Below are 8,466 nucleotides of genomic sequence, written 5' to 3' on the forward strand. Positions count from 1 at the left end.
AATTTAAAATTTCATACTATTTTAAGAAACATTCAGTCTTCTACCAATATGGAGGGGACAGTGGGGATTGGGATGGTGGCTTTTGTGAGATATTTACATAAATATGAGATCAGTTTACAGCATCTGCTTGCCTAAAAACAGCCAGTATTTCCCTGGTTGAAAAACAGCAACATTTCTCATAACTGGGCAGCAGCAGACAGCCCTACAAAGCTCTTGTTTGGAGATCTTGGAAGGCACAAGTGGATTTCTGTCATTGGAACAGTGTGTGGGTCCTGCCAACACAACCTGACGATGGTTCCAGTATGAGAAATGTGAATCTGATTTCTGGCAAGACAAATGGAGAAGCCCTTTACAAAAAAAGGGATATTTGATTTGTTTCACTCTGAGAATGGCAAATGATAGGAGCTCCTATCTGAAAATGGGAGATAAAAAACCTTAATGATCCCACCCAGGTAACAGAACAGTGTCCAAACTGAATGTGGATCTCAACAGTTTATCTAAAAAACTTCAATTTAAGTCTGATTAAATATTTTTTTAAATTTTGAAGATTCTTTTAAAGATTAAAGATAAGGGCCATCCTACTGAAAACCAAAAATTTGTAACTGAATTCAAACAGAAAAGACAGAAAGAAAGAGATTAAAAATATCAACAAAACCATTTTCCTCAGTTTTACTTTGAATGATGGCTTAGATTGGCAGCTAAAAACAGATGGTTTAGTCTCCATCAGGTGTTTGAATGTTTCATCTTGATTGAAATTATAAGTTTCTTAATACCATCATAGTCCCATGTAGTAATTTATTTAGATATATATTTTGAAGTCACTGGACTTTTGAATATTAGAACTGAGACTTGGATCATATCTCTGTGATATAAGGGACCAGTGCATAAAAGAGATGTGTTTGGATGTGCTTGTGGCAGACTTTGTAGGAGAATACTCAATGGCAGCAACCAGGCAGACCAGTGTGGAAATGGAAACAGTAGCCCAGGAGGCTCCTCCTTTTATTTTCTGCATTCAAGGAGAGCAAATAAGTCTTCAGCATGACTCAGAATTCTCTTCTCAAGTGCACTGAAACTCCCTGCACAGCCCTTTCCAAAGTGCTTATATAGAAATAAATCATTTAGGACTCAGCCTAATCATTAGAATATGATCTCACATCAAGAGATCAAACAGATTTTACACAGCAGTCTTGGAGCCAAAAGGATGTCCAAAAAAAAAAAAGAATTTAAATTTTAAAAAATGTGACAGTATATAAAGACAAATTCAAAAATATGTATTTTGTAAGGTTGTGATCTAACAATTTAATGTCAATAAGAGCTGTAAGATCAATGCTAGAAGATAATCCGTGTGTAAATATTCCTATACATTTGTTTTACACACAATGTTTTCCCAGTTGATGCTCAGGTGTACAAGTAAGGATGACATTCAGGTGTTCTGCAAATATTGGTTATAGTACAAGACCACTGGATCTGTGCTCTTCTGAAAGCCTTTTCAAATGTATGTAATCCTCTTTTAAAATAACAAAGGGAAAAAACACAGTTATAAATCAAGTGCCTTTTTCATTTAGTGAATGCAGTGATCTTATTTCAATTTATGGGTTTGCATACTGTAGGGTGCAAGGAAATATATTTTTGGTTTATATTTTGAATTTCAGGAAATTATTTTATTTCGGACAGACTCTCTGGAAAATCAAATATTTTCTCATCATAAAATATCGTGAGACAGCTGTTCATAAATTTAAAATATTGATCTCTATATAATACCTCTGCACTATTTCACATTCTTGAAAATTATAAGATCTTTAGATTAATTAGTGCAAAAATCAGTATAAATATTTTTTCCTTGAAATTTATATGAATTAATCTATAATTTAAAAGTGGAATCAAAGAATATTGCACTTTCCGTCTAAACCTATACAATCTTTACCTATGTACTAGAATATAAGCAGTCAGAGCATTCACATCTCATTCCTGTTGCCATGACAATGGCTTTAGTCCTTGTTTTGTGCTTGGAAGGGCTTGCTTTCTTTCTCCAAGCCTGATGCTCAGCTTGCTTCAAATTCCTTACCTGAAGAAAGATAAGATAAGGCTAATAGAAGACTAACAACAAACAAGATAAGAAAACACGTGGGATTGTAAGTATGCCCTCAAATACAATTGAGGGAAAGTTATGAATGCAAAATTTCTTTAAGCAAAGGCCTATACATGGCCAGGCTTGTCTGACTATACAGCTGTGCTTTTGTAAGAAAACTAATACAGTTCTGAAGAGGATGTGTGAATTTTGATGAAGTTTTCACCATAATTTTGGACATTATGAGGTTTGTATCTGGAGCCAGCAGGTCAAAATAAAATGACATTTACATTTTCTGAAGTTCTAAATTCAGTGTCTTGTGACTTCAGACAAGAGAGAGATTTGCTGTTCCAGGTAATTTTCTCCACTGTTCACTATTTAAGTATTGCTGTTCATCTGCTCAAGCAATCTCCTAGTGCATCATCATTGCATCAGGAAAAAAAAAACTATGTCCACAATTATTTCCATGTTGTTTACTCCAAGGCTGTAAATACAAATGTGAGTTTAGGAGAGAAAGTGTCACTATTTCTTCTTCATTCTCTTAAGAGATTTTATTTCAGAGTCTTCTACCTTTTAGCAAATGGTATAACATTTCTCTGGCAGAAGTCTCTGAGTCTTCTCAATAGTAGCATTCAGTACATGTAACACCATTACTGACCTTTCAGCAGCAAATAATGGGAATTCTTGCAGTTGTGGACCACATCACATCTTGTCTGTTACCAATTATTCTACTAGCAAGCAAAGACTACTATCCAATTTTTTATTATCAATTGCCAACACTTTCATAAGAAAGTTTTACAAGTAAATCACCTATGTAAAAAAATTTCACCAACTTTAGGTATAAATCATCCTAGAAATTGTTTGAGAGTTTAATAATCAGTTCTTGCAGCTATCACCATGAGACACTAGATTCACAGATATGTAGTGTAAAAACAATGCCATTAACCTTCTGCTCACTTCCAAAAGAAACAGAAGAATCTGGCTTCCAAATGATTTTTATATTGCTTTATCTGATTGCCTAGAAGGAAAATTATAGTTAAAACCTATAGCTTTCCATAATAAAGCCAGAAAGGTCCTGTGCATTATGATCATAGCCACTTGCATTACTTGCATTATAATGAGTCAGTTATGGGTCAAAGAAAGTTGGGAGCATTTGGCACATTCATGCAGTGTCCTGCAAATTGTTCTGTCATTTCCTGTGTCAGAAAAAGAGTATGTTGGGATGGCTAATAACCTTTTTCTCTTCAAAATTAAGTCTGATGTAATCCTTTACAAGTTGTGGAATGGAACATGCTGCCCTCAAAGAAATGAAATGCTGACACTATTGCTCTTTTAGCAGGAAGGTTTTCCTGGTTTCCCCTACGTTTATATTTATTGTCTCTTACAAGTCCCAACCTGTCAATGCAGCCTCCATTGCCGTCTTTTCAAGCAGTGTAAAACTCATGGGCTGACATTGGCCGCTCTGCTGGAGGTTGCACTGTTTGGTTGGGTCATTATGCAAGGGGTCTGGGGAAAATATGTCTGCTTTTCCTTACCCTAAAGAGCGTACACTCTGTGGTTTGGTGCTGGAGGTTAGTTTTTCACAAACGGGATGGGACTGCCAGGTGACACTTCATGAGCTTTTATTTCAGTTATCAGTCTCAGCTACAGATACAGGAGATGGCACAAGATCACCTCTACCATAAGCAGCTTCAAAATCTCTTTCTTACAGAACATTTTATAAGGTTTTCAGCCAATAGCATATTGCTAAATCTTACAGACAATTGTTTTATCCAATCACTCGAAACACACATACACCATCTTACATGTACAATGCTTGCTTGTTTGCTTTCTATTAACAATACACAATACTGTGTTATTAAAATTAAAATCTCCTACTATCTTGGTAAGCATATTTTTCTGCAGTCTTACGGTCGATCTTGGTCAAACTTAAAAACTCAACTATTGTTTAATGTCCTTGCATGATGTATTATTGTATCTTCCTCACTTTCAGGCCTTGCAGCTGTAGCTAGCTCCAAGTTCTCTGCTTTTTGTTTTCTGAGCCTCTTTTTCACAGCTTCTGAAAGTTTTCTTACTTTCACTGTTTCCCACAGTTTGTGGTTTTCCTGTGAGAAGCTTCAGGTCACTTTCCAAAGGGCTCCTTCAGTCTGACATTCATGTCAGTCAGTAGTAAGTATAAATTTGAAGTGTTAACCTATTTCAACCAATCCTTTGTGATTTTAGGATTCTCTAGCTGCAGACCAACAAGACTGTCTGAACTGGTCTTGAAACAGAAATGTGGTATTTCATTTCCTCTCAAGATACCTGATGGAACTTCTAGGGACCCACGAGTGAATGCTCTTAATTTTAAGGGCTGTAGGGGTAAGTAAAATGTAGAACCCTACAATTCAGTTTAGCTGTCTCACAACTTATTTCTCACTATTTATTCTACTTTTCTGTGTGCTTTGCAGTAAGTCTAATTCTGCTAATCTCCTTTATGAATGCCAAAGGAAATCACACTATAAAACTGATTAGTGTTTTCCAAAGGAATATTTTTTGCAAGAAACAGTATCTTCATGTTATACATTAGATGCAGAATATATTTTCAGATTTTTTGAATAACTCATTTTTGATGCAAGTAGTAATAACTATATAATATAAATTCATATAGAATTATTACATAAAGATAAACAAGATGACAGAAATGCCACACTAAGAGGAAGTCAGTTTCCAGTGAGCCGCTAGAGTTAGGAGAAAGGATGTTTGACTGTGAATTTTAAAATTCCTCCTCTACACATTGATTAAGTAACATCCCTATTCTACTATACAAAGTTCTAGCACCTCTCTTGCCCTTTTCTTGTACCAGAAAGCAACTGTACAGAACTTTGAAAGCACTGATGATGTTGCAGATCCAACTGACTCCTCTCTTTCTTGGAATATCCTGCTTTCCACAACAGAGTAACTTTTGGCTTTGTAGAATCAGATATATACTGATATCTACTGCAAACCTCGGGTATTTTTTCTTCTTACTGCCTTTGTAAATAATACCTATTAATATTAAGCTGTTAGACAGTGGAGCTTTAATTTTTTGTCAGTTCAAGTTAGAATATTGCCTGTTGTAGATGACAAATCACATCTGTTCCTTAGCTGGGAATACACAGCATTGTTTTAGGGTTGCAGGGGAAAGGGGGTAATATAACAAACCAATGTGCACATGTAGCACAAATGTGGGGGGCTCAAACAGCTGGGTCAGAGATCAAAACTGGCACATTTTCCTACATCTAGGTGAGTATGCAAAAGAGATACTTGCTTCACTAATATTTTCCTGGGTTTGAAGTTTCAAAATAGAATTTAAAGCCATAAATAATGTCTGGATATCTCCATTTTATCTTGAGGCTGTTGAAAACAACGAAATACAAAAAATTACATGAGCAAGGCTGGAAATAACAGCCAGATTTATGTGTCTTAGGCAGGTTTTTTATTCAATATTGATATATTATTGAAAACTGTCTTCTGTGGCAATCTGTGCTGGCCAGCATGATGGTGATGGTGGAATAGAATAAGTGGGATATATATTAGGAAATGAATGTAAGCTAAAATATATTTATCAATTATGTTTGTATGTATTTAGAACAAGACTCTCTTCCTCAGCCCAAGTATCCCTCGGCTATCATCTATTTTTACTATAATTTCAGCAGATGTAACATGGATTGCTGAGATTTGCACTTTATATTAAGATATATACAATGGATAATTCTTATTTACCTTCTACTAGACTGGTGAGATGAAAGTGACAGAATATGGCTAATCTCTGGTGCCAAAGGGATTCCACCCAGAAGTGCCCAATACTTACCTTTGTTGTTAGATAGTCTGCTTGAGTTGTAGTGAAAAATTATTCTCTAGTACACTCAAATGTGGATGACTTCTTCAAGTGGCTCTCTCTGAGCTGCTACTGAACACAGTTCATCCTGACTTGTTGGGGACATGATTAACACCCAAAAGTGACCTGCTGCATATCAGCCTAGGATCAGATGCCTAGATGTCTGGTCCACTTTATTTCTCCAGACAGTGCATAACTAAAAAATCACCTTGCACTGTGACATCCTTTATTCTTACATTATTGTTTGAAATTCACTCTATCATCAGTACTGCAATTGATAGTTGATTTTTTTTTTGCTTTCTTCTGATTTTCTTTAATTTTAAATACTATTTCTTAATAGTTCTTTTTTTTTTCTCTCCACAGCTGTATACTAGTGACCAGCCTATTATAATAGATCAGATCAACAATAAAATCAAGATGTTGAAGATATGCTAGATAGCATCCACAAATGCCTGTCTTTTTGCCACAAAAAAAAGCCCCAATATCAATTTTTGGGGGTTCTACCTTGGAGTTTTTGGGATCCTCCCTGATGTGAATACATCCAGAGATAATCACTCAAAGCAAGAAAAAAAAAAGAATGGCTGCTCTCTCAAGAGAGATTCACAATATATACATTCATAACTTACCTGTCTTTCTTTTTCAGGGTCCCTGCTCCAGATTTTTGGACTGAGAGGAAGTGATTGGGAAAACTACTCATTTATAGTTCTGTATTCACTGAAATAAAAGCAGGAGGTTGGGATTGCTCTGGGAGGGGAGAGTAGGACTCTCTGCTCAACAGTACCTGTGTATTTGTACCCACAGCACAAATGTATGTAAATAGACACAAATATAAGATTTGGCTTATTTTAACAGTAAGGACGAACACAGAGACTGTTGTACATAAATCTATACTCCTATTCCCTGATGGTCTTACCATCTTCAGATCCTCCAGGAGGTGTCTGTGCATTTGTCCAGTCCATTATAAAAGTTACCAACAGAAGCTAACTTCTTCTTTAGATAACTAAAAGAATTGCAGAAGTCTCTGTCTTCTATTTAAACCCCCCCATTTTCTTTTCCTAAGATTTTCTCTCAACTGTTTATTTCTAATGAGGCTGGAAGAAGTTATTTTGATTTCTTTTTCCTTTTTCTCTTGTTTCTTTCAACATCTATGTCTATTTATCATTAGACAAGACCTGTATATTCAAAAGAAAAGACCCTAGTACCAAATTAATCATATACAGAAATTATTACAGGGCAGTTCTATTTCTGTTACATTCATGACTGGTTATTTCTGAGTTCATCAATTTAGAGTCATAAATAAGCAATAGCACTTGTCTGTGATTGATATATAACCTAGCAAAACATATCTGCCAATGTATTTTTAGGCATCTAGCTAGCACTTAGTCTTAGGAAAAAAATCTGAAAGAAGAGAAAGTTTAATACCTTATTTATCATATGAAACATTCATTATTTTTCCCAGAAGGCTTCCTGCATAATTCATATCAATATTTGAATCACCTGACCAACAGAGCGACTGCAATGCTAATGGTTTTTATGATGGTGCACTTACTTCCTTCTATGTAGATTAAAGTTTGATGGAATTGATCTCTTCTGACTGAATTGTTTGAAAGATTTTCTTTTCAGCTAGCTCTTCTGGTAGAAGTAGTTCTCTGGATTGTCTTGAAAACACCTTTCCCTAATTTTTTTGATTTGGTGTTATTCCTCTGGTATTGAATCTTTCTTATTTGAATGTCCTTGGCTTTCAGTAGCTTCAGTCCTGCATGAAGATTAAAATCCTATTGATATTTCCATAGTCTTTGGATATCTTTGAGACTAGGGTCTCTTCTGTGAAGTAATTCTGCCATTTGCAGAACTTTGTCCAGATTTCAACTAACATTTCAAAAAATTTAGTAGACTTGATGCTTCAGTATCTGAAATACATCTTCCAGTATCTTCCCTGAAATATATCTTGTCTATTGACATGGAAATGCCTCTATTCAGAAACATGATTTTAATTCTGGACATGCATATCTACTGAAGTTTTTTCTATAATTTTTATGGGTTTATATTCTTTTGGCACCAATCATATGTTTTAGGCTCAGACATTGAAATGCATACAAGAGACAAGACAAATGGACTGGGGAAATTAATTTCAGAATACGGAAACTTATATATGTATATAATATTATGTTCTATAAAGCAGCTGTTACTGAAAAAAAACTTGTGTATGTCTCTGAAAACGTCAGATTCACTGCTGATTGTCAGATAAGAAGAAAATTGCAGCACTGGACTTTATTCTTAGGGGAAGAGACAAGGAAAAAACCAAACCACACCAAATGTACCAGAAAATATTCATGACAATTTTCAAATATCAACATTATGTTCCTGTATTGAATATTTTTCAGTAGTTCTAATTATCTAATCTTTCAAAAATTATAGTAGAAGTAAAAAAAATAATGGGTTCTGAACAGGGAAGATTAGAATGGCTTCCCTATGAGGAAAGAGTGAAAAGATGAGACTCAACAATTAAAAAAAAAAAAGAAAGACAGCATCACAAAGA

The sequence above is a fragment of the Parus major genome, chromosome Z (assembly GCF_001522545.3).
Source record: "Parus major isolate Abel chromosome Z, Parus_major1.1, whole genome shotgun sequence".
In the NCBI taxonomy this organism is placed as follows: domain Eukaryota; kingdom Metazoa; phylum Chordata; class Aves; order Passeriformes; family Paridae; genus Parus; species Parus major.